This window comes from Oryx dammah, unplaced genomic scaffold, assembly GCF_014754425.2.
Source record: "Oryx dammah isolate SB20612 unplaced genomic scaffold, SCBI_Odam_1.1 HiC_scaffold_4, whole genome shotgun sequence".
Lineage (NCBI taxonomy): Eukaryota > Metazoa > Chordata > Mammalia > Artiodactyla > Bovidae > Oryx > Oryx dammah.
Window position 1 is genome coordinate 29,959,530 of NW_024070188.1, and position 26,779 is coordinate 29,986,308.

A 26,779-nucleotide genomic window follows, 5' to 3' on the forward strand; every position below is an offset into this window, starting at 1 on the left:
CCCTCTGATTTTCAAGTGACTTGAAAAACACAGGATCATATTCCCTAGAAAATATCTAAAAGCTTCACCAGTCTATTGCTTGGAAGTAGCCCACTAATATTCAGTCTAAATCTTTCTTTGCTTAATTTCATTCCCTCATTCTTACCCTAATGAAACCCCTTGTCTCAAGCTAAATAAATTCCTTCCTTCCTCAGTGTTTATATCCTTTAGATGTCTGAAGACCACGGTCATGCCAACCACCCAATCCTCAGACCTAATGTGAGCCAAATGCAATAGGAAGAATGATAACACAAACAGTCCCTGTGTTTGCCTCAGACTCCAGCTGGGTCTTCCCTGCTTTGTTAGCTCCCAAGATCCTTACCCATGGAGCAGCTCCATTGTGAGTGTTCCAATTATTAGTCTAAAAAGGGAAATTCCAACAGGTCAGAGCAGTAAACAGTTTTCGGAGGGTATTCAAATGGATGCTCCCACTGAATTTATAAACAGGGGACAAAATCCCTGCAGAATAATTACCTCTAAATATTTCAAAAATTTCCATCAGTGATGCTGAGAGACTTTTTTTAAGGAAGGATACAAGTTAAACAGTGAAAATGATAGATTATTACCAAACTCCCTTTCGATATTGTTTTTGCATTCCACATATAACAATTCAGCAACTTTCAGAAGTCCAAAGTCATAATGCCTTGAGATGAGCGGGCACCAGGGAGTCATTTACATCTTACCTTCCAGTCAGTGCAGGCAGCCCTGCCACTATATGTTTGGCTGGTCATCTGACTCAACTGTGATGCTTCTGCCAATGGGGAACTCACTACTTCACAAGGGTGTCTATCCTACTTTTGTTAGCAAACTCTTTCTGATACTGAGAAGAGATCTGTCCTCCTGTAACCCGTACCCATAGGCCTGGCCCTCTACCCCAGAGCCACTGAGCATGTCTATATCCTCTTCCACACAGCTGCCCTGAATCTACCTGGCAATGGGGTTATATGTGTTCCCTTGGCCTTTTGGTCTAAGCAGAGCATTGTCCTTAAGGCATCATGACTTTCAGACTGGCCCAATCCAGGCTGCCTCCATCTCACCTCCATTCCATTTTCAATATGTAACACCCAAGGTAAAATAAAACACTCTCCTGAGACTGCCCTCCACGGATTGCTAGCACTTAGCTTGCAGGAGTCTTCATGGTGTGGTTTTGTTGGAAAGGTCTTCTTTTCCTCTTTCTCAGAAATGACATTCTACCTTTAAAGACTTGTTTCTTTACGTTAAAATGTTACAAATTTCAGGAGTAAAAATCCAAATATCCCCAAAGGGATAATATTTTAAACCACTCACAGCCAGTATAAATTGATTTATTCAGCAGTTTTGGACTGTGACCTAGATTCTAATTGCTGGCTTTGTCATTTTCTAGCTATGCAACCACAAGCACAGTATTTAACCTCTCTGAATAAGAAAAATAATTAGCTGAGAATAAGGTACTGGGGTCGGCAAATTAAGACAATAGTCACTGAGGGCTTCCCTGGTGGGCCAGTGATTAAGAATCTGCCTACCAATGCAGAGGACATAGGGTCAACCCCTGGTCTGGGAAGATGCCACATGCCACTAGACAACCAGGCCCGTTTGCCACATCTGCTGAAGCCTGTGCATCTACAGTCTATGCTCCTCAACGAGAGAAGCCACTGCAATGAGAAGCCTGCATACTGCAACTAGAGGAAGCCTGTGCCCAGCAATGAAGACCCAGCACAGTCAAAAATAAATAAAAATAAAATTTTTTACAGACAATAGTCACTGAACATCACCCAAGTATCTGTGAACTTATAGCAAACACACTTTTCCTTCTCACTTTCTTTTCTTTCTACTTACCACCTCTACAATTCTCAGAAAAAAGATAGTAGATTGTGTCATCATTATAGTTAACACCGAGGTCATCAAGGGTAACATAAAACATGTGAGTGAAATTCCAGTCAACAACAAATGGATGGATAGGCATTTTTAATAAATGTTTTTCTGCCACCCTTCTGAAATATTGTGAGGCATCATCCTTGAAGTTAAGTCAAAGAGAATCCCTAAATGGGACAGGTATTTTTATTCTGGGATCAGTCTTAGAAGGACCCTTAAGAAATTCTAAATATTGATCCCTGTGTGGAAAAATAAAATGCCAAAGTAGCCACAGAGTTGACCCCCGACTGGAATGGATAAAGCTGCAGTAGGGCACACTGCCCTGAGTGTTCTGCATAAAGACAGCTCTGCGACTCTGAGCCAGAGCTTCTCCAACGTAGATACATGCCAGAATCACCTGGTGGTTATGCTAAAACACAGATTCCAGATATCGACAGGCCAGTGTTCACTGAAGAATTATTCACAGGGGCCAAAGGATGGAAACAATCCAAGTTTCCATCAACAGATGAATGACTAAACAAAAACGTGGCGTATGCATATGATGAGATACTATTCAACCATAAAGATGAACCAAGTGCTTACACACGGCACACCATGGATGGATCTTGACAACACGGTTAAGTGAAAGAAGCCAGACACAAAAGGCCACATGTTACAGGATCCCACTTGTGTGAGACTCATACAGACAGCAAGTAGATTCAAGATTCTCAGGGGCTGGGGGAAGAGGGAAGAAGGGACTTATTGCCTAATGATTAAAGAGTTTCTGTCTGGGGTGATGAAAAAGTTTTGGAAATATATAGTGGTGACACTTGTACAATGTTGAGAATGCCACTGAATTACATGGTTAAAATGGCAAATGTTATGTTACATTATATTTTACGATATTAAAAAATTGTAACCCCACACATTCCAGGGCCACCGCCCCAGAGTTTGTGATTCTGGTCTGGGAGCAGGGGGGTTGGGGCTGGGGGCGGGGGCGGGGTCTAAGAATGTGCATTTCTAACCAGCTTCCAGGTGATAACTGGTGCAGCTGGCCTAGGGGCCACATTTTGAAATCACTGCCCCAAGCCCACAATGAGGCTGAGCAACCCTTCAAGTTCTCCTGCTTTGCTTTGCTCATCGTCTAGAAAAGGTCAAAGTTCTCTGCATGTATAGCAATGTCAACCCCATGCTACTGTCTAGTCACTCAGTCACGTTTGACTCTTTGTAACGCTATGGACTGTAGCCCACCAGGCTCCTCTGCCCATGGAATTCTCCAGGCAAGAATACTATAGTGGATTGCCATTTCCTCCTCCAGGGGATCTTTCCAACCCAGGGGTCAAACCTGCTTCTCCAGCATTGGGAGACAGATTCTTTACCACAGAGCCATCAGGGAAGCCCAGTGTCAACCGAGGATGGGAATAATAAAAGCAGCTGCCTGCAGACCGACCTGAGGCTCTTGGGGCTGCCCTGTGATTTTTTCCCTCTTTCTCTTCTAAGTTTTGAGCTGCCATTGCAGCAGGAATGCCAGTAACTAACACCAACATTAGCAGAGACAGGAACAAGTCTGAATGGGCAGTGAGGTCATGGAGAAAGCCATCTTCAGGGGCCTCATTCTCAGAGGACTGTCTCCCTCCCTAGTCTAAACTCACCACATTAATCATGAACTATTTTCTAATGGGATTTATTAAAGTCCTTGCTGCCTAAGTGTCAAAAGAATTTGTGTGCCAGGCTTCCTGATACTGACCTGGGCAAGATATTCACACGAGGCATAAAGGATGTAATGCATGTGTCTCGTTTAGGGTCCACTAAACTGCCGAAGAGCTCACATTTCTGAGATTCTCTTTTTTGACATTTTTGGGTTCACCTCAAGTTCACTGGTTTTCCCAATGGTATTACTTAACTTCTACAAATTTAATATATTTTTATTCCTGCTCATTTGAGAGCTGTATTTCCACACATGCATGCTTAATTGGGCAAAGTGCACCAGGCATTTTTCCCTACAGAGGTAACAGTGCAGCTTTCTCACCCGGAAGAAACAGCACCCCTCATCACTGCTGTTGAGTAGCCTGCCATCAGAGGCTGATGTGAATATCCATGGCAACACAGGTGAACCCAATGCCCGGCCGGGAGGACCGCGTGGAGCGGGTCCTCCCACCAGGCTGAGGCAAGGTGATAGCTTTTACTCAGCAAGCAGATAAAGTGTCGGTTCTTTTCAATTCACAGGGCTGTCATGTTTAAATATGAAAATGTTGCTTATAGACAAATGTTAGTGACAGCAGCCTGTGGAGACGATCACGGTTTGCACTCTCACTCCTGCTAAAAATAGGCTCGCTTTCTCTGGATTCCTGCAAATTCCACATCTGCAGGAAGTTTTTGTTGCTGGTGCTGGCCCTTGCCTTTCTTTTCCGAAGATTACTGTTCTTTGGCTCCGCCAGGGCCCCCTCCCGAAGGGAGAACGCCATTCAGAAGGATAATAAACACCCCAGGCTCAGACAGTCCCACAAAGGCCTCATGTGGGTTCTCAGTTATTATCACAGGCCCTCGCCTCTGAAGTCTTTAGGGAAGAGGGAACCAAGCAGAATCCAGGGGTAGGATCACTCGGCCTTCGGAAAGAAAAGATGGAGCCTGGCAGGATGGGCTGGGCAGGTTGGGAAGCAGAAGACTCCTGTGTCTGGGGACCGATCAGCAGCCACACCTGCTCCAGCCAGGCAGACGGCCGGCTCCCTCCTGCGTGCTGGAAGAATTTTGTTTTTCAGGTATTATATTCACACCCAGCAAATGGTAACTATGGTAATGATGCATTTTGAGCAAATGTTCAATTTTTCTCAAGACAAGTGTTCAACAGCCTTTATTATTCCTTCTTTTTTCCTGCCCAAGGGTGTGTGTGTGTGAGGGAGGGAGAGAGAGAGAGAGAGGGAGGAAGGAAAGGGAGAGGGAGGGAGGGACAGGGAGGAGGTAGCCAGGGAGAGAGGGAGGGAGAGAGAAATGTTGCCTTAGGTATTTTCAGGACCAGCCAGGAGATATTGCTCAGAACATGACCTAAGCGCCTTCAGACGCCTCTAGTGTTTCACTGCACCCTAGAATTACTGGGGAAGCTTTGCTCGGTCCCCACTCTTAGGGGTTCTGACTCAGCTGGCCTGCAGCAGGTGGGGCCTCCGTCAGGGCTTCATGGCAACCCCGTGGCACCAGGCCCGGCCTCCTGAGCAAAGGCCACAGGTTCACTCACGGACCCTTTGGCTGCTCAGACGTGCCAGGCGCCTCCTTCCCAGACCAGCCCGCCTCACTCCCTGCTGCCTCTGTGGGCCAGCCACCTCTGATACGCCCTGGTGAGGATTCTAGACAGGAGACAGTCAGGAGAGCAGCTACGGCTCCTTCTCCTCGAGAAAGAAAGATGGGCCAGCTCTGCAGTTCTGGCCCAGCTGCCTCACTCAGGGGCACCCCAGGCAGCTCTGGACCCAGTGAGTGCCACTGGAAGAGAATACCCATCTTATTCCCCTCCCATCTCCAACTGGGAGAGCAGATATGACTAAGAGGGCTCTTTGGGACTTCCCTCGTAGTTCAGTGCTAAGACTCTGCACTCCCAATACAGGGGTCCCGGTTTCAATTCCTGGTCAGGGAACTATTAGATCTATTAGAACTATTAGATTAGAACTAATAGATTCCACATGTCACAACTGAAGATCTTGCATGCCACAACTAAAAAAGATCACCTATGCTGCAACAAAGATCAAAGATCTCGTGTGCTGCAAATAAGACCCAATACAGCTAAATAAATATATATTTTTAATCATAAAAAAGCTGGCTCTTTAAATGAATTCCTGTGAATTGATCCCTCTATGGGACCCACCTTTGCTTATGGAAATTGGAGATGAGTGTTTATGTTGGGAGGAATCTTCCTAGAACTGGATCCCAAGATCAGGAAGGGGTCAAAGAGCACCAGAGGATGGAGCCCTGAGAAGGCCTGGGGGCAGCATCTAAGATCACGACCTCACTGCCCAGCCCTAACTTAGTGTTTTCCTCACAGTTTATCCTCACCAGGGATAGTGGTGATCTGGGGGGTGCAGGGTTTCCCCACTAGTCCTCCCAGAAACTCTGTCCTCTTCCTTCTACCTGGGATTCCTAATGCCTAATGGAGCCAGTGGGCAAGGTCACCCCGCTGACCAGGGCTGCTAACACTACCACCCAGGCTGAAATCTCCTCAGGATCCAGCAGAGAGGACATGGGCAATATATCAACTACCTATGTATTACACACAAATTTTGCATTACAAGCTGAATTACAACCAAGATCTCAACCCTGTGCCCCACGGTTGTTCTGTAATTTCTATCATACACAAACATCCATGTATTCTTGAGATTTGCTCAGAAATAGGACATGTAGCCTACCAGTATACATCCTGGGGCTTTTCTTGTCTAGAGGAGATATTCCTACAAAACCCAGTCTCCTATGTGCTCCTCTCTAGAGTGTCGATCTCTGAGGCAGGGTGGGATACCCCAGAGGGTGCAAGGGCAATCCAGTGAAGGGGTGGAAGAAAATATTAGGGCGTCTAATTCTAACTGATTGGGCATGGAATCAAAAACCCACAGGTTTTTTGACTTGAGATCATAGGTCTAAGGCACAATGGGGCCTCACTTTTTATGAAACACTGAAAGCAGCTTAGGGTGTGAACAGCTGCAGGGCAAGGATGATTACTCCTTCGGTTTTCTTTACACTTAGGAGTGTAAAGAACAGGTCAAAAGTGATGAATGCCCCTTGTTTCTTAAGGAGCTTTTGGATGCCAAATCTAATAGACTCACTTGACTCCCTTTCCCGGATCTGATGTAAGATTTGTCCTGCCTTGGGACCCCTCTTTGGCACTCTTCCCCTTACTCAAAGCTCAGGTCACTATAAATCTGATGTTACTTGAGTTTTTATCATGTCTGTCCTATACTCTTAGCTTCTTGAGGGCAGTGTCTGTTTCTTAACTCATCTCCTGCAAACATAGAGCCTTCATTTTGAAAAAGATGACCATGTCATAGTGAGGTCACTGGGCACTAAGTAGTTCCCTGACTTCAGATTCCATACCCAGTTAAAAAAACTCAAAAACAGCTTTTAAATTCGCCACCTTATCCCTTAAATTAATTTTGCCTAAAGAATTTTATGGGTGTGTGCTGACTCGTGTCCCTTTGCAACCCCATGGACTCTAGCCCATGAGGCTCCTCTGTCCATGGGATTCTCCAGGCAAGAATACTACAATTGGTTGCCATTTCCTCCTCCAGGGGATCTTCCTGATCTAGGGATAGAACCCACGTCTCCTGAATCTCCTGCAATGCAGGCAGATTCTTTACCGCTGAGCCACCACTATTTATTATCACTGTAATCTCATTTTTTAAAAGAAAAGAAAAAAGACATTTTAATGCCACACAACTGAAAGACATAAGCTCTGAAAGAAAAGATCATCCATCCCCACAAAAGACTGGGACCTTACACGTCCATATAAATTAGCACCTGAACAGCATTCTCATTTTCCCATTTATCATGCCCTAGTCCAAGAATCACCATTTAGACACAACTGAGGTGAAGGGAAGCCACAGCACAATTCCAGCCAAGTCACTGACAGCACTCTGTTCCCCTGGGTGGCTAAAGAGAGAAGTCCGTTCCCAACAGAACTATGCCGTGTGAGGTGTAAGGGGTTTGTCCCACCGTCTGCTTCATCTGTCTTTCTTCCCCTTGGTTATCTATCCTCCTTTCAGGGCCTTGATCCCCGACAAATAAACCCAACATGTCAAACCAAGGCTTTCACCTTGGATAGCCTCAAAACCCAAGGAAAGTAACCTCTGATGGTAGAATTTCAGGTGAGTGGGTGGCCATACCTTCCCCTTGAGTAGCCTCTCAAATCATAGCATATTCATGGCTACAAACCAATCCACCTCTCTCCAGCTGGCCCTGTACAGAGGTCCACAGCTCCAGTTGCTGTAAGGATGCTGACTGACACCGAGTTTCTCATATTGGTCAAAGGACAGCATATAATGCTGATATGGTTAATTCTATCATTTGAACTGAAAACCGTGTTATACCCAGAAAATGTGACTGTACTGACTGTACTATGTGTGCGTCATCAACAAAAGCCAACCTCAAGCCACGCACTGCCCACCTGCACGCAAAAGGCTCCTGAACCATACAGGAGCAGTTTCTTCCTGAGCTCTTCAGTACTAAGGTTTTTCTCTTGCATCTTCAGTTTATCAAGTGCTAGCATATGCTTGCTACAGCATGTACCAGGTACTAAATGCTTAAAAATTAGAAGAAAAACTTCAATGAAAAAAAAAAAAACTATATTCATTAACTTGTTTTCTGCAACAATGCCTGTATCTGACATCAGCAGTAGAACAAGAAGGCCTAGCTGGAGGTGCACCAGTGTTCCTTGGGAGTTTCAAGATAACAGGCCAGAATAGTTTACATCAGGCCTGTTCCAGAAATTCCAGGTGGCCATAGACATGATCCTTTAACTGTCCACTTCTTGTTGTGCAATAAATTGTCACCAATTGCCTGAACAAAAAAAATCAGGAAACACGATCTGCCCTGGTGTGTAAGGCAGACTGGGATGTATAGCTGAGGCCCCAAGTCATCTTGACGATTTATAGTGACAACAGGCAGAACACTGGAAACCAGGTGCGCTGGAAAATGTACAGTAGCTGTTTAATAACATCACCCAGAGCGCATCCCCAGGACCGGACTTAAGGTCAAGTGCTCACTGGCCCTAATCTCTTGTCACACACGCCTTCTTCCCAGTTCCCTTTCTTGGTGTGGACAACAGCCTCTGTCCCCAGATGATGAGAAACCCAAGGCCTTCTCACCTGTTCCATGCAGAGAGTGGGGAGGGGACAGAGGAATGGGGATGGTGCTAAGCCCCAAGTTCGGAGCCACTGTGGACAGCTACTTTGAAGTCACGCGGCAAGGACTGGGACTGCCCCGGCTATCTTTCCCACCGCACATGTTGCTCTGCCTGAGCACAGGGAGGCCAGCCAAGCCCAGCCTTTCCTGGTCCTCCAGGCAGAAAACAAGGGGGTAAATCCTGGTGCTGACCCTGCCCCCCCATCCTCCACGCCACCCAGCCTGTGACCCCCCTCCCATCCCACCCTGCTGAGCCATCTCCCCTAGGTTGACAGGCCATGTAGGAGCCCTCCCTTTTCCCTCCAGAGATTAAACAATGAAACCCGAATTCCAGGCGTCAGAATTCAGTTTGGATTTCAGTTTCCCATCAGAGTCCTCACCTTCTCTTCCTAAATTGGAGCCCTAAGGCTCAGACTTCAAATGTGCAAAGGCACAGAAGCAGTGGGCTGAATTTCCCGTGGAGCTGCGGTCATTCGAAGCTGTGTCTGTCCCCCTCCCACCTTCCTTTACCAGTCCCCCAACCTGCTCCTTCTAAAGTTTCCCAGCCAGATACTCTCTCAGCTGAGGGGACAAAATTCTATCTGTTGTAAGTTTTTCAATGGCTGTGAAAGCAGGGGAAGGAGTGTGGGGTGTGAATTTTTGAATAAGCTGTGGGCACATGTCCTGTGAGGATAAGGGGCCCACTGAAGCAGACCCAAATTTATAGGATAAAAATCCTAACCCAGAGCTTCTCAAAAAACTTGAAAGTACATATGAATCCCCCAGGATCTTGTTAAAATACAGGTTCTGATTCAGGATGGCTGGGGGCAGCCTGAGATTCTGCAATCCTGCCAGGGGCCCAAATGGAATCCAGGCTGCTGGTGGGTGGACATTTTGATAGTCAACTTGGGGTGGGAGGGTGAGCCCACCGTCAAAGGAAGCATACCTTCTGAACCTCAAACCAGGGCCTATGGGCTGAGGAAACTTTGGGGATTGCTTCCTGGAGCCAGAGGCGGTGTGGGAGCGGCAGCAGAAGGCTGAAACTTCGCACTTCCTGGGTCGTTCTCAGAGACTGGGGGTGGTGGTTCTCAAATTCAGCTTCCGAGGACACACTGTTTGCCTGTAAGCTGGACCAGCTGGAGCTGCTATTGCAATCAAATCACTTTTGTCTTCTCCCAGACCACTGAGGAGAAATGTTAATACCCTGATTTTGCAAATTTATGTTTTTCCCCTATATATCTTCTTCAGCTTTCATTAGAAGCCTTCAAGACATAGCTATGGCAGGAGACTCTCTAGTAGGAGAAAGGCAGCTAACTGAGCAAGAGGCAGTGACCCCAGAGCTCCACCACCGCAGGGGTCCCCCCACTTCAGCCCTGTTGGGCCCCCGTGGGTCTGTGAAATGGCAGCTGCCTGGTCTTCAAAGCACAAGCCTCAGCTTCCTTTGACCTGCTTTATTCCCAGTGGAACTTCAAAAAAGATATTATAGTACACAAGATGTGAGAACGAAAGGGAAATGGACTCAGAGAATACGGGATGCACAAAGGATGCTGGGTGACAGCTAGTCCATTCAGCATAAAAAGTTGAGGGGAGTGTGAGCCTGAGGTGTGGACAGGCAGAAAGGTGACAGAAAGAGAGGGGAGGAGGGGAAGGTGACTCTGAGCAGGCTGACAGGTGACTGGAACCTGAGGGGAAATGTGGCCAGGGAGAAATTCCTGGGGGCAGGTGGCTGGAAAACGTTTATGAACTGGAATGTCATATTTAAGCTTTTCACAGTCCTGTGATAGAAAAGCCCTCGCTGACTCAAACCTTCCGTAAAAACTGCATGCACACGCACGCCCACGTGAGGACACACACACACACACACACACACACCCCACACACACACACACCCCACAGTCTGGCTGAGAGAACCTAAAATATCAAACTCACAGGTCCTAAAGTGCTGGCACAAGTTGCAGGCCTGGGTCCAGATGCAGGATTCAACTTCAGGGCCAACTTGGAGGGCGTTATTATATCGCAAATCACTAGGGGGCGCCCTCACAGACATCCACACCGTGGTGAGGGCCAAGAAGAGCCTGCCTATCCCCAGACTTCACTCTTCTCCGTTTCTGAAGGGAAGGAGATGGGAAGCGGAAATAAGGTGGTAACTGGGTAGGGCTAGAGATGTGGGAAATACGAGCCGCCACTCCCTTCAGGTGAGACCCCAGTCTCTTCAGACACGGAGTGCCCAGGTCTCCAGAGCAGGCTGAGCAGGTAAATCAATTCACAAGGCAGTAACCAACAGCATGCCTAAACAGAAATTACCCAGATTCAGTAGAAAAGGACTTTCTTATCTCACAGACCGAGCCTTCTGTGTCTGCTAGCAAGCGTTCAAAGATGACAAAGTCAACGGGCAGGCAGCAAAGGAATATGAGTGGGAAACAGGAAACTGTCGGTCCTGCTTAGTTAGCTTAATAATGTATTTGTTGAACTGTTTATGACTTTATCTCCTAAATGGATTACAGATAACAAAAGTTACTCCTAGTTCACACAATGGGGATTAAATAGGTCAATAATTCACAGTGTTCCCAAGAGTGACGCTATTTCCAAATGCTGGGCACCTGAACTCATTTGAGGAGGACCACTGGTTTATGAAAACAGGTGATAAAGGTGAAATTGGGAAGGCTGTGCAAATCCTGGGGTGTGCGGTTGTCACTCCGAGAGCTAAGGTTCCTGTGTCTGCCTATGGGTATGATGCCACCAACAAAAGATGCCCCCCCAATACAGCCCTGAACCCCAGACCAGCAAATAATGAAAGTTTCGCAGGGCAATCCAATTTGTTCAATCCAAACTTATCTCCTTACTTTCCAGTCTTTATGGAATTATTACAGGGATTGGGGTTCAGGGGGACTCTTGGCCCCCAAAGCGTGAGAGCCACAGGCACCCCCTGCCTCCTGTCCCTGCCTTCCCTTACGGTACCTCCCATCTCTGGGAGAAGGGGGCTGGTGTGGACAAACCAGCTGGTGCATCTTCCTGGGCATAGAGGCTTCCTTCATGCTCCTATAGCACTTTTTTCAGGCTTCTATTACATGGTACTTAAACTGCTTTTGAGACAGTTTTCCACTGTGTTTTCAAAGCCAGTCCTGGCATGTCTGTAAACATCAGTTCATATTCCTGGAATAAATCTTTTTTTGTGTTCCATCCTACTACCCACAGGGGTACAGATGGCATGTTTTATGTGGTGGCCACTATTTACAACTCAACCCCATGGAGGCCCATGAGATGCCACAGATGGAGCCCACACAGGAAGACGGCCCCTTCAGCAGACATTTGTCCCGACAGGCCAGGAGTGCCAGGAAAGGGCACGCCCTGAAAGTACACGGGGTGCCTCTGCCACCGACACACATCCTCTGTCCTGGGCCAGCGGGGTCTTGGGCATCCATAGGAGGTGCACTGAGAGGCAGGCTTTGCCCAAGTGATGGCGGGGTATGCACGGCCAGTGGCTGTAAGCAGGAGAAACAGCACACAAAATGCCCCAAATTGGCTGCAGAGTTAAAAACATCAACAAAGGAAATCCTTCTCTAGCAAGGAGGCTCACCACATTCGTCTGCATGTGCATGAGTGTCTGCTAGCTGAGGATCAATGTATCCTCACTATCCTGATGGAAAGCCATTCATACAACAGAATTGACCATGTCAGTACCTCAACGAGGAGATGACAGAAGCAGGGGTTTTAATGGAGGAGGAGAGAGGGAAAGAGAGAAGAACCACTTTACTCTGAAAAATACTCCGAAGGAGCCACGGCTGCCTCTGTCTCCGACGAAGATAGCATTTGCCGAAAATGTCAACAGATTGCTTTTTGAGTTGGAGTTGTGCAGACATCAAAAGCTTATTTTAACAGGGCATTTGCTTAAAATCACTTGGTTGGTTTAGGCATTTAGAATGTCTCTGACTATATAATTTGGATTAAGAGGTTCTTGTTGGGTTTTACTGATTTAGCATAAATCAGAAGGACATACTGGAATAGACCCCTTCACATAACCAGAGCCTTTAGGCCATGAACGTAGTAAAATTTGCTCTTTGTTTGTGCTGCATTTTTAGTGGGTTCTTTTTTCTTTCTTTGCTTTTTTTTTTTTTAACGCGGCTTAGTTGCTATGCAGAGGCTTAGCGCTCCTGCCTGGGGATCAGTTCCAGACTTTGGTTTGATTTGAAACAAGCCAAGCAAATTTGCCTGAATGTGATTTCAAAAGGTTTTCCTATTTCTCTCATCAGGAGGTTGAAGGAAGCTAGGAAGCCCGACACTATTTGAGTTCAAATAATGTCGGCCTGATTTTCTCAAGTATTCAGTATGATTCAGTAGACCTGGTTCTGACGGACGACCACCAACCACCGCTGTGATAGCTCTCAGGACCAGGTCTTGGCAAGCTTCATTTCAAAAGGAAGATTACTCACACTCAGAGATAAAGTCTTTTCCCTCCATTTTTACTTTTCTTTCAGTCTTTTTCACTTTCTCCATATCACATTGACTAGATGTGACTCAAAAAGTTAATGGTAATTGGTCTCATCTTAATTTAGCAAAGAGAGAGGAAGAGAGGGAGAGAAATGAGTGTAATTTGCAGATTCAGTGCAGGTCATTACAGGTGTGTTATATTCGTGTATTCATGAGCCCCCCGGGACAGACATGCTGCGATATCCAATAACTTTCTTAATGTGTAATTACACACCATCAGACTATAATTGATTAATTGAAAAGAGAATGTAGGCAGATGTGAGGGCAAGACTTCTGCTGCTCATTAAATGAATATGTCCTTGCTTCTCTTTAATAAGTTAAGTGGAACTACTCAAAAGCAATTAAGTCAGTAGTGAAATTCATTAAATTTAAAGTAATTATTGGTATTAAATTCTGTAATAAAATTCAAGACTTTGCTCAGTTCTATTTCAAAAAGAAGTATGATCATTCTATGGAGCCAATTGAGCAGAATGAGGGTTCCAGAAAAAAACTACATCTTGGACTCACTGACATTTTGTATGAAAATCACCTGAGAGAGAGAGGGAACTGGAAGGAGGGTTATGAGGGTCTCTGGAAGCTTGCTTTGCTTATCATCCTAGACAAGCTAGAGCTAGTGTCTCATTTAAACCTAGGAAGATCGTCATGTTTTCAAAGCAATTCTTTCATTTAAATCTTCATTTAAATCTTAGTTTAAATAGTTCAAAAAGAATGAAAAATTACATATTTTTAAATCTAATGCCTTGAGAACTACATCTGATACCTTCTCTAGTAGCTAAATTCAGACATATACATGAATATGGAGGCGTTGAATGCAATTTGGAGAACATTCTTTCAGGCTCCATTCTCTTATTTGGGAAACAAACATGGACAACAACCGGGGTGGTGGGAAGGATGAGGTTATACCATAGTTTAGAGAGGGAGCCCCAGAGAGTTCTCAGAACCCAAAGGTGGCTCCTCCATCTCCTGCCATTATTCATTCTGCCCAAGAAACTGGGCAACTCGGAAATGTGTCAGAAAGGAGGTCCACTCAGCCAAGGCTGCGGCATTCCAGACATTCCTGACAACTCCCTAGACACAGGAGAGACCTTGCCGTCTGAGCTGGCTGTGGAAAAGTGCCCACAGGGAGCCACATGAGGACGGTTTGTGCATTCATTCATACAGTCGGTATTTCTTGAGCACCTATTCAAAGCCTACAGTAAGATGATTTTAGAAATACTTTATGTCTATCTATAGCTATCATCTATCTATACTATAAAGTAAGTATACAAAGAATTTATGGAAAACCACGGGGGATTCTGTGAAAATGCAGCCCATTTCACACCCACCCAAGATGACCTACGCCCTGAACATCACGTGTGTTGTGCTGTGTTGTTAGTCGCTCAGTTGTGTCCAACTCTTTGCGACCCCATGGGCTGTAGCCCACGAGGCTCCTCTGTCCATGGGATTCTCCAGGCAAGAATACTGGAGTGGGGTGCCATTTCCTTTTCCAGGGGATCCTCCCAAAATCGTGCTGACCAAATGATGGAAGAATTGATGACATGGGCTTTGAGGAAAGCTTGACTGTATGTGGCACTTGCATAAAGTTCTTTAATTTATGGAAACAGTTAAGAGATGTTAATGCATGGCCAGGATAAGCCAAAGAGATGTGACGATGACAGCAGCGAGTGAAGGAGAACTGACTCCAGAATCTTTGTCTATTTCCAGCTCTCTTGCTCTAACCATCAGCACCCTTACCAGTCCAGTCATTCCTTTCTTGCAATAGAAAACTTAAAATGTAAACCTTTGTATTGCAGTCATTAAAAAAAAAAAAAATCCAAAGATTCAACCATGTATTTTAAAATTGTACTTCCAAATCTAAAATTAACTTTATATGGTTAGTTTCACAATCTAAAAAGACATTATTGTACTTTCATTGTTTGCTGGGGCTAATACACTGATGACATGAGGGCCCATCTAGAGGCAAGGCTATGGGGCTGTTGGTTCTGGGAGGTGTGGTTCCCATAGCAGGCGTGGTAAGAGGCATTCCCACCGCAGACTGACCAGACACAGGGAGAGTAGGGAGATATGGAATTCTACCATTCCCTGAGGGCGGAGAGAAAGCATATTCCATATACTCTCATTCCTGTTGGAAGAAAAATTCCAGTCTTCACACACATTGTAATTTTAGAAACCATAACCAATGCTAAAGCTAAATTAGACTAAATAGGTGTATTAGGCTCAGAAAGAAAAAAAAATCAGGGCTGTGGGAAGATATTAGGTCTCATTTTCTGTTTGTATGTTTTTCTGCTATAACAGGCAATTTATTGTCCCACAGCTCATTTTAATCTTGAACATGACCTTGATAATCTGTGTAGGGTAGAGGCAGCCCAGCAATTTCAAAGAGGAAGTCTAACCAAGAGAGATGCTCTCCAGCTTTACCATGTTCACTTAAGGACCTTTTGCTCACATTATTTTGGATTTTTTTCTTCTTTTCTCTTTTACAACTGCATCAAGTCCCCAGTGCATTACAAACTGTTAAATCAGACCAAAGAAAAACTGATTTATCAAATAAGGAAGAGCCTAACTGATATATCCTGAAATTTATCAGCATATGAACAAAGAAGATGGCCAAAGAAGTGGGTGATGGTGTTTACTTCCAAAAGAAAAGTAGAATTTAAATAGTTAATTAGGAAAATCAGGGAATGTGGGATTATAAGAAATTTGATTTGGGGTTTCAACTAGCAAACCCTCTTTGTATAAGACTATTTTACCCCAAAACCACTTAATATTAGTCTAATAATCTATCTTGGTAAAGACAGTAAACTCAATAAGATTTTTTTTCTTTATGAAGATCTTGAAAATCTTTAGGGTCATTACTAGAAAAATACCACTTCTCCTTCTAGAGTCCTGTACACATGCAAGGTGTAAAAAAGTAAGCTAAATTCACACAATCAAAAACTATATGTTGTAAAAATTTTCTCTTTATTTATAAAAAGCAAGGAATCGAGATATTCCTGTGAGTTTTATTTATTGGCATTTCTTTCTCTCTCTTGAAAGTTAAATACAAAAAATGGGGGGAGGGGTTTATTCCCTTTACTAGTAACCTTTTACTGAGGCTTATTATATACCAAATACTTTTAATGTATTATTTCATTTAGCTGTTGCAGCCACTCTAAATGGTGTGTACAGCTATTATTTCTGTTTTACAGCTGCAGAAACCAACCTTCCCAAGGCCACAAAGCTGGTCACCACCCAGCCAGGTTGGTGTAACTCCAGGGCACATAATCTGCACTGCCTCTGTGCAATTCTCTGAGAGAAGGGGTTCTTACATTCTTGTGAAGGGAGAATCTATGCCTCTTTAATTCAAATTTAAGAGCCTTTTTCCCCCAGTTTGTGTTTTTACAGTGAAATCACACTGATCCCTGAATCATTCTGGATCACAGCTCAGTTTCTTGCTTCTACTTTGCTCTCACTTTTTCCCATTGCACACAACTAGCTACTTACTCAATTATGACTCTTATCCAAAATCTAAATTTATAAGAAAATTGGCTGGAGATGAAATCTTTGCCAGTTATTTATATTAACATGGTCATAAGAACTTGATGACCAATATTTTTGGACAGTTATCTGCAGTCTCCTTCTTGCTTTCCAGCTGTGAGAAGCATTTGTCCCCATCACGGTGTACCTAGACTGTTCTATCCGCCTTCTAGAAGCCTCACTGCTCCCATTTTCCAAGGGGTGAAAGCACTGCTTTCATAACTGTGCTTCATTGCTCAGGTTCCTAATACAGATCCCCATATCCTAAAACACCAAGTGTCAAATTAGCTGCCTTGCTCTCACTGTTTTTATTATCTGACCATAACCTATTGAGTTAACTATGCTCACCACTCCCACAATGATGCCAGGCAGTGTCTCAACGGCCCCCCTGTACTCCATGCTCACCTCGTTCCCATCATTGTACCAACAGCCTTCTCTTCTCTGTGATGCACTTCCTTTCCCCATCTACCCTACAGGAACCAGCCCAGACCCCACCTCCCCTGAGGATCTATTCCTGATGACTCTAGCTCACCATCTCTTCCCCATTAAATGAACTTTTACTTCCTTTTTGTACACATAATACTTTAATATGTATTTCTATTCTCTAATCACCATACACCCCATCTGGCACTTTAATCAACATTGGAAGTTCATTGTTCACACCAGCACAATTTACATATAAATGCCTAACGAGAAGGATCCACATCTTATACCATCTTTTAAGCACAGCACTCAGGACAGAGTAGGTACTCAATAAATGCATCTTGATTAGAAGACAAATATCTTCAAAATCTAGGTCGTATACACACCCATAACCACTTACTCATATTAATTCCACTTTCTGAGATGTGTCTATGACACTAAATATTCAGGTTTTTAGAAAAGGTTTTAAATATTTATAGATATTGCATTGAATTATATATATATATTGTTTCATGCAAATTACACAGAAGAAATTAGATATATAAGAAACTATCCAGACCAAACACACAAGAGAATATATCCCTTGAGAAAAGGACTTTGGGGTTTGAATTATCAAGACCAGCTGTCTCCACTGATGCCACTCAATTTTTAACTTGGATGATTTGATGACAGTCAGAACATTGTTTAAAAATAAAAGTGCTAAGGAAAAATGAAAATTTCACTACAACTTTATTTTTCCATGTTACTTATTTTTATGTGTTCATATATAAACATCAAATTATGTTTTGATATTTACATCAAATACTGCATAAATGATTGAGATTGTGTTAAATGCCATAGGCTCATAAGCACTTCTGTAAAGCTCCAGTCTATTTTCATTTTCTTTTATGTATGTATCGACATTTCTGCATGGCATATATGTTTGCCTCCATATATTGTATTTTGTATGTGTATATACACAATGATATCACATATTGTCAAGATTCAAGCTATCTGGCAAGTATATAAATATTTCTCTAAGCCAAAACTAGTGTTTATACTATTTTTGTCCTAACACAGTTATCAGACAATTTAAAAATTAAAAAACATCACTGTGTGAAATGGCTACATAATGAAGACCCCAAAGTGTTTCATATATGTTAATAATTGGGATACTCTCCATGTGAAGGTCTTATCATAGCATATGCTCAATATTTAAATATTGCCTCCCTTCCTATCTCAGGGCTCTGACATTTAAAAATGTTTATGTGGTTTTTTTCCCCTTCCGTGTTCACACCAAGAAGAGTATAACAGATTCTGCTGCAATATCAGAATCAGATTCAAATTTTTCCATTCAAAGGAAACTAAACTATATTGAGATCTGAACACTATAAAACAGCAGAGTATTTCACACAGTTAAATTTAGGGCATAACTCGGTTGATATCCTGAAGGTGGATTACAGATTCAAAGTGTAGGGAATGTATGTGTCTATGTGTACTCATCTCTTCTCCAGATTGGGAACCTCTCTAAGAGATGATGGTGTTGGTGATGAGAGTGGGTTAAAAAAAAATCCCAATTTATTTAAAAAAACCCATGCTTTATTCTATTGAAGTCTACAGCTTGTTCTCTTGAGAAAGTGTGTGTGAGAGAGAAAGCATTGCTTCTCCACCAATGTGTTTTCATGGATATTTAAGAGAAATACTGATGGATATACAATCCAATGTAGAACATTAAGCAATTTTCTCAATAATTAAGGCAGAAGTACTGCTTATTAGTTTAAACCTGATTTACTGAAAGTATGTCTAAACTGGCTCAATATTTCACTTGAAATTATGAACAAAGCCATCTATCAGCTCCACTGAAGGGCAAGTATACAGCAGTCAAATTCTCAGCCAAGACAACCACAGGCCCACCCTCCACTCCACTTTGTCTGAGGCCCATGAACAATCCACACCCAACCTTAAGCATTTTGTTTTTATCTGAACTAGAACCAGGAGGATATGTTATTTCATGTATTCATCCAACAGATAATTTTTGAGTACCTACTTCCACCGGGCTTCCCTGGTGGCTCAGAGGTTAAAGCATCTGCCTGGAATGCGGGAGACCCTGGTTTGATCCCTGGGTCAGAAGATCCCCTGGAGAAGGAAATGGCAACCCACTCCAGTACTCTTGCCTGGAGAAAACCATGGAGGGAGGAGCCTGATAGGCTACAGTCCATGGGGTCACAAAGAGTTGGACACAACTGAGCGACTTCACACACACCTACTTCCAGAGTTCATTGAATCTATATCACCACTGATTGTTAAGATGCTATTCTCTTATACCAGAAGGGAAAAACATTGCCAACTTTTAAAAAATGACAGGTCATCAATTATAACATGAAATCCCATTTCTGAGATGTAAACATGTTGGGGGGTGCATCATAAAATATTGGGTGGGCAAGCGTGGTTGTCAAGGGTACAGTGAGTAAAGACAAAGGTCTTGCTTCTCAGAGTTCTGAGCCAGGGGAGCCTTGTCTGGAATTAAAAGAGGGCATCTCAACATCTGGTTGAATGTGGTCAGGGAGGAGAAGCTAAGAAGAGAGCTCTCCAGGAAAGTCCAATACCTCAAACCAGAAGAGCAAAAAATGTGCAAAAATCATGGTCACAAGAGGCATTTCAAACCAAATGCAGTGGGAAAATACATTAAAGACCTTATTTGCAGCTTAACCATGGTCTTCTTTCTTTCTTCTCTTTTAAAGTTCCCTCTCACCAGTCTGCCATCACCTCCACATCCCCATCTCCAATTTTTTGCCTCCTTTATTTCTCATGTATGTCATTTTTCTCAAGTCCAAATATTTTTTATTCCTTTTCCTTTTTCTCCCAAGAGACTTGCGTTAGCTTGTTCTAGCCACAAACCAAGCATATGACTAAAGATGATTAATATCATTTCCGGCTGGTTTCTTGGGCACCTTTGTACTGATAATTGCTAACCTGTCTGGTTTTCTGGTTTTGTTTGATATACGATCTGAAGTTTCTATCAAGCCATCAGAGGTGAATTCTCTTTGGTACTTTAGGTAATTGTTCAGTCTTAGCAATTAACAATGAAGGAAAATGTCACTGACACTTATCTCCAGTATGCTACTTGATGGCCAGAGGTCTTGAAGGCAAGATCAGTTTAAACCTGGTTTACCAGGTTCATCCCAAAGAACACAACTCCACCAAATCAAAAGAGGCCAAGTTTTTTTGAAATGGCTTTACTGATCATGAAAAGAATAAAAATCTTCAAAAGAAGATTTAACATTTATCAAATACCAACTATTGCTGTCAGATTTAAAAAAAACCTGCTCAGATGCTTATTACACACTCAAAATTATATTTTATATAGACTACCAAATTTAAAAATATATACTTTGGTTCCTTTCCCTACAATTTAGTACTCACTGGAAATTCTCAAACACTGACAGGCCTTTCTGAATAAACTCCCCTTCCTAACATTCCCACAGATGTTCCTTCTGGCTTCAGAATTCTACCAAAGAACTGTTACCATAAAGAAGCCAGAAAGAGTGATTCTGGATTGATTGCTTAATTCTGACATCCCACAAACATAGATTGGACCCTTTCTTTCACCCAGGGATGGGAGAGTGTATCAGACCTGGTCCCTGCCTTGAGAAGCTGGCAGTATTTTGGCCTGAGCACAGGTCACAGAGATGTGAATCAAATCAGGCTCTGCAATCTCTCACTGCATCTCCTCCCATCTCCCAGAGCAAGGAATGTAACATCTCCAAATTGTAATTCCCCCCTCCATGAAATGACAATAACAATGTGTGTGCCATGCTGTGCTAAGTGGATTCATTCATGTCTGACTCTTTGAAACCCTGTGGACTGTATCCCTGCAGGCTCCTCTGTCCATGGGATTCTTCAGGCAAGAATCCTGGAGTAGGTTGCTGTGCCCTTCTCCAGGGGATCTTCCTGACACAGAGGTCAAACCTGTGTCTCTCTTATATCTCCTGCATTGATTGGCAGGCGAGTTATTTACCACTAACTCCATCTGGGAAGCCCTGAAAATAACAATATATACTAGCAAAGGTATAGAGCATACAGGGTCTCAAAAAGGCTCTATAAAGACCAAGTACAATGGCACACTGGAGGCACCCCACAAAGGATGGTTTCTTGTCTCCTTCCCTTAACAAGCTTATCAGAGGCACATTCATTTGCTATTGCAGATACTTCCATGTGTAAATTATATTTTCCTTTCCTTTGCATTTATTTTCTTAATAGTTGCCTATTGCTAAGATTAACGACTGTACTATTAAATGGGAGGGCAAGATGAAGGAGTCTTGGATCCCATAGAATCTTCTTTGATAGTTTTTCTAAAGCTTAGCTCTAAGAATTATCTGCATGATACACCTTGTTCCTTTCATTGTTCATAAGGAAATTTCATGGCTTTTGCTTGCAAATATTCATACTCAAGACTTTCAGATAATTAATTGCTAGAAAATTCAGTCAGTGGTATTCTATGACGTGCTAGTAGGTGGACAACCTTGAAAGAAATAATCTTAGTTACAACAACCTCAATGGAATGCCAAGTGTTTGCCAAATACTGTTCTAAGCATCTTGGGGGTATTCATTCATTCAGACCTCACACCAACCTTACCAGACAGATATGATTGTTCTTATTTCACAGACAAGGACATGGACAGAGAGATATGTTCAGTGACTTGCCCAAGGTCACATAGCCAGTGGGGAGAGTGAAGGAGTGAAGGACTATTTGAACCAAATAGTCCCAAAAGTCCAAGCTCTTCAACCTAATACCATACTATTTTGGGGAGGTTTTAAATCCTTCTTTGAAAATTACCCTAACATTACAGTACCTCACAAATCAGCAACATTTGCTATGCGGCCAATAGGGATCTGTAGTGTTCTTGGCATAAATATAGGCAAGTGAGTGGATGTTCAAGGGTTTCTCTGAAGTTCTGTCTTAAATTAAAATATTTAATTTTAAGTATTTTATTGGCTTCTACCAACCCAACTGGGAAGAGACTAGTAGAGAAGAAAGGCAGGTGCTTCCAGCATCTGCCTTAAGATTTTGCTTAAATTAATGCTACTTTCTAGATCCTTTCTGTTAATAATAAGACTAAGGATTATTGAACTTTTACTCAGTATATGTCAGACATAGTAAGTGCTTCATATACACGATCTCACTTATTCCTGAAAACAAACCGATGAGGCAGGTACTATATTTATCTTCATTGTATTGATAAAAGCACTGAGGCTCAGGAAAACTTGACCAGCTTCCACAGCTGGTATGTCTGCAGAGCAGGGCTGGGACACCCACTCTTACCTGAAAAACACGTGGTCCTCCATGTCTCTCTCAAGAACCACTGTGATGTACTGTTCATGTAAGTCAACATGAACACCAAACCATATGCCTCTGATCTTTTTTGTGCAATGGCCCCAGACCGGTAAAGGCAAAGATCTTCATGCCTTGGAAAAGGGAGCTTGCAGGGGACCAAGGGTCTCCAATTAAATCTCATCCCAAGAAAAGTACCTACACCAGAGCAGAAGCAGGCGGAAGTCCAGCCTTCCTGCAGCTTCTCTCCCAAAGAAAGAAACTAAAAAGAGACAGTTAAAGTAGGATTTGCATGGGTGGTAAGTGAGGGACACAGTCTTTGTGGGAGAGGGTCTTTGTACAGGAGAAGAAAAGGCTCTGAATCACAAGACCATGGGAGTCATGGGAGCCAAAGGGCTAAAAAGAGAAAGGGAGAAGCAGCAGGGCCAGCTGGAAAGAGGGGGAACAACAGCACAGATGGAAACAGGACTGCGAGGGGAAATAGGACAGCTCAGGCAGAATCCGCTCTTCTGCCTGTGTTGAAGTCTGCATGGTCTAGATGGAGAGTGTACTGGGGCTTAGTATACCTCTAGCCCCACCTCTAGCAGAACCACTCCTTGCTTAGTCTAAGACTGGCCCTCTCCTCTCTAAAAAGTTTTATTTTTCTAAAAACATTAGTTCAGAGAACCCTTCAGAGAACACCAGAATAGCTCTAGACTACAGGGGTCAGGAGTAGGGGTGGTGAGGGAGGGAAAAAAAAAAAAAAAGAAAAGGTTGGATAGGCCAACTCTCTCTAGATAGCAACCAATCCCTGGGGATTTCTGGGTCATTTTACATCTTTGGGGTTTTTACAATGACTATTTCAGGAAACTGGTCCACAGCATACTACATACGCACACGTCATATGATATTTTATTTGATGTTATGGGAGTCCAAGTGTGTCACCATGAGTTTTAATTCTCAATGCCTGGGTTGCTCAGCTGTAACACCAAAGAAACAGTGTGTCAAATCAAGTTGAACCAGGGCATGTATTTGGCTTTCTGCTAGACTAGCAGCATTAAGGGAGGTCTTTGGCCAATTATACCTATTTTGAAAAGCCTATCAAGTTTCAAGTGAAATGTGGCTATTTCTATCATCCTTTTTGAGGTTCTCATTGAGATTCCATAATCTAGCTAGAAAGTCCTAGCAATAGCTAATATCTGACAGCAATCCAGAATTCCCCCTCACTGCTGTGATGAAGTCAACATGTACTGGTGAGATGGGCTGGGTTGCAAAGAGATCTTAATTTTTTTGCATGTAGAAATGTATTTCTTACATTTAATTTTAAATCTTGATCACAGGATATTGAATATAATTCCCTTTACTACATAAATTTTGTCCTATTTTCTTGTCCATCTAAGCTTCAGTTCAGTTCATTTCAGTCGCTCAATAGTGTCTGACTCTTTGCGACCCCATGAATTGCAGCACGCTAGGCCTCCCTGTCCATCAACAACTCCCGGAGTTCACTCAAACTCATGTCCATCGAGTCTGTGATGCCATCCAGCCATCTCATCCTCTGTCGTCCCCTTCTCTTCCTGCCCCAAATCCCTCCCAGCATCAGGGTCTTTTCCAATGAGTCAACTCTTCACATGAGGCAAGCTTAAAGAGATCTTATTTTTAAATAAATACATTTAAAACCAGGGGTGTATGCAAACTATTCTATATTGAATGGATAAACAACAAGGTCCTACCGTGTAGTAAAGGGAATTATATTCAATATCCTGTGATAAACCATAATGGAAAATAATATAAAAAAGAATGTATATATACATAACTGAATCACTTTGCTGTACAACATAAACTAATACAATATTGTAAATCAACTATACATCACTTTTTAAACAGAAAGATAAATAAAACAATAAAGCCAGGGGTCCAACAGTAAAGAAAACAAAGTCATCACTAGCACTGTGGCATGTCTCTCACCTTAAGGGGTTTTAACACTCCATCCAAGCCTCAGAGTTGTGCTGAGCAGGGAGGGAAGAGCGCACGGCATAACCAAGTCATTTGTTTTACGTATTCCTAATCCCAAAGCTCCAATTCCCAATTTAATCAGTCTCAATGGATTCTTTCTAGCCAGATAAGTGGTGTGCTAATCTTTACCAAAAAAAAAAATGTTAAACCAAACAAAAAACCATATGTTTCACAATACTTCAGCAGAAGAAAACGGTGGAGTGGGTAGAGGGTAAAGGGGTAGATGAAGCAAGATAAATAGTTGATAACTGTTAGTACACGGACATTCATTTTATGACTCTCTACTTTTGTCTGTTAGGAATTTTCCATAATTTTTTAATCCACAGAAGTACTAGGGATTTCTAAAAGTAAAACTACTAAAGTCTAGACTTGATAGGAGGGTGTCAGTTATTTGTGTGTGCTTATTCACTCAGTCATGTCCGACTCTTTGCAACCCCGTGGACTGTAGCTTGCCAGGCTCCTCTGTCCATGGAATTCTCCAGGCAAGAATACTGGAGTGGGTTGTCATTTCCTTCTCCAGGGAATCATCCTGACCCAGGGATCAAACTCTTGTCTCCTGTGTCTCCTGCATAGCAGGCGGATTCTTTACCCACTGAACCTTTAACCCAAATATAAGACAGTTATTTAGACCTCTGCAAAAGGACCAGCCTGCCAGCTCACTCTGTACCCTTCAGGTCCTTCCACTTCAGTCAACTTAATTGCCAACTGAGATGTGAGTTACTTGATCTGAACCTTCCCACCTCCTTGCCTTTGCACATGTTATTTCCCTCTGCTGGGAATGACCCTTATACCCCAGCTCCAACTACAAAAAAATCCAACCCTGGAAGGCCTATATCAAAACTATCCTCGGTTAAGTCTCTAATTACAACATGTGGAAATAATCTCTTCCTCCTTTGTACTCCAGAACTTTGTTGGTGCCCTCTTGGGCCACAGCTCATTGTGTAACAATAATAATCATGAAATAAAGAAGGAGCACGACCATAGCAGCCAATATGTACTGAAAGTTACTATGTACCAGGCACATTAAATGTGTCATCACTTTCAATCCTGACAGTACCCTTTGAGGCTATTACCTTTTATTATCACATTTTACAGATGAAGGTCCGAAATGCAAAGAAGTCCATGAGGCGCAATGGTGATCCAATATGATATGATGTCAGATGTATCACCATAAATGTTAAGCCTTTGTACCTATGATCCTTCGCTATACCATCAGAGCAATTCGGTATAAATCAGACAAAACTCCAACTTCCAGGAAGACCAGAGAGCCCATGTTCCTGAAGACTACAATACTGACTATCCTTGTTCTTCCTACTGAATTTAAGCTCCTTCAGGGAAGGGAAGGGACTGTCTTTCTCTATTTCTGTCCCCTACAAACACTGTCTAGCAAAATGCCTTATACATAGAAGATGCTCAGTGATGTCTTCTTCACAAACACTGAATTAACACAGAGCAGTTCTGCCTAGAGGCAACATCCAACTGTTATAATCCACCTCTCTGCCTCCACAAGCAAATCAGATGGACAAAGCAGCCCATAGAACTGCCCAGCATCTCTCCTCTCCACCAGCTCTATATACAAAGGCCACAAAACTAAAATAGTTTTCACCTTCTCCCTACACCGGCATTGTAAATGACCAGAAAGAATTATTTCCTGATGCTATTTCTATTTAGCCTCCCAACTAAGGGGCTTCCCACGTGGCTCCGTGGTAAACAATCTGCCTGCCAATGCAGGAGGTGCAACAGATGCAGGTTTGATCCCTGGGTTGGGAAGATCCCCTGGAGGAGGAAATGGCAACCCCCTCCAGTATTCTTGCCTGGAAAATCCCATGGACAGAGGAGCCTGGGGGGTTACAGTCTATGGGGTCTCAAAGAGTCAGACATGACTTAGAGACTGAGCAGATACCTGTGCACAAACGTATGCACTCCCAACTAAGGGCATCTTCCCCTTCCTCTGCAAAACTGCCACCCTCAACAGCCTAAGGAAAAGCCAAAAGGAATCAGACTGTCCAGGTAATGATCCATAATCTGGAACTAAAGAAGATAGGCTGCTTTCCCCTTCCCCTTTGAGACTTCCTAAACTTAGTTTCTTTCCAACCAAATTACACCACACTGGTTTCTACACATCTTTGACTATATTTTGACCTTATTCCTGAACACAGTGACGCTCCCTGTATTCTCTGAATTGCTCCGAAGAACACTTGGGGCTCAGTTCTTACCTAAGGTGCTGCTAGGTCTTACCCAAGGTGGCTTTCAAGAACTGAGCAAGTACTGACTAACAAGAAGGTGTAAGCTCCTGGTATGATTGAGGCCCTCCTCCCATTCTGGCTC

The 26,779-nt window shown here is 43.2% G+C and overlaps 1 protein-coding gene and 1 long non-coding RNA gene across 3 annotated transcripts in view; both read right to left on the minus strand.

The window, feature by feature from the left end:
* Positions 1–26,779, minus strand: part of LOC120862538 (sine oculis binding protein homolog) — a 164,822-nt gene that overhangs the window by 39,289 nt on the left and 98,754 nt on the right. The window lies entirely within an intron of this gene.
* Positions 12,824–21,967, minus strand: LOC120862550. Its single transcript, XR_005720800.1, has 2 exons — positions 19,391–21,967; positions 12,824–19,170 (listed from the first exon to the last, which is right to left on the minus strand). It is a non-coding gene; the product is annotated as an uncharacterized LOC120862550 (long non-coding RNA).